The following is a 400-nucleotide window of genomic DNA, read 5'->3' as shown; positions in this document are numbered from 1 at the left end:
CTACACATGAAAGAGGTCCAAGTGGATCAAAGTCACAAACTGATGAGTTCAGCTGGAAATGTTCAAGAAAAGTATTTAAAAAGAAAGCGGTCATACATATTCTTTAATTGAATGCTAGAAGTCTCATAGTAAATTATCAAGAATTTTACAAAATATGTACATGAACTAGAAAAAGCTCCAGATGTTATATGTGTTCAGGAAACTTGGTTAAAAACAATTTTTAGATTTTACAATTCCCAGTTACAGTTCAGTCAGAAGAGATAGGAGTAACAACAGTAGTGGAGGAGGTTGTGCAACTTTCAATAAGGATGGATTCGCATATAAAGAACATCAAGTACCTGGTTAATATGAATGTGAAAGTGCAGAAATATTTAAATGAGTAAAAATGGGTAATATTAGG

The sequence above is a fragment of the Cyprinodon variegatus genome, unplaced genomic scaffold, assembly GCF_000732505.1.
Source record: "Cyprinodon variegatus isolate N-32 unplaced genomic scaffold, C_variegatus-1.0 Scaffold145, whole genome shotgun sequence".
NCBI classification, from domain to species: Eukaryota; Metazoa; Chordata; class Actinopteri; order Cyprinodontiformes; family Cyprinodontidae; genus Cyprinodon; species Cyprinodon variegatus.
This window is presented reverse-complemented; position numbering follows the sequence as displayed.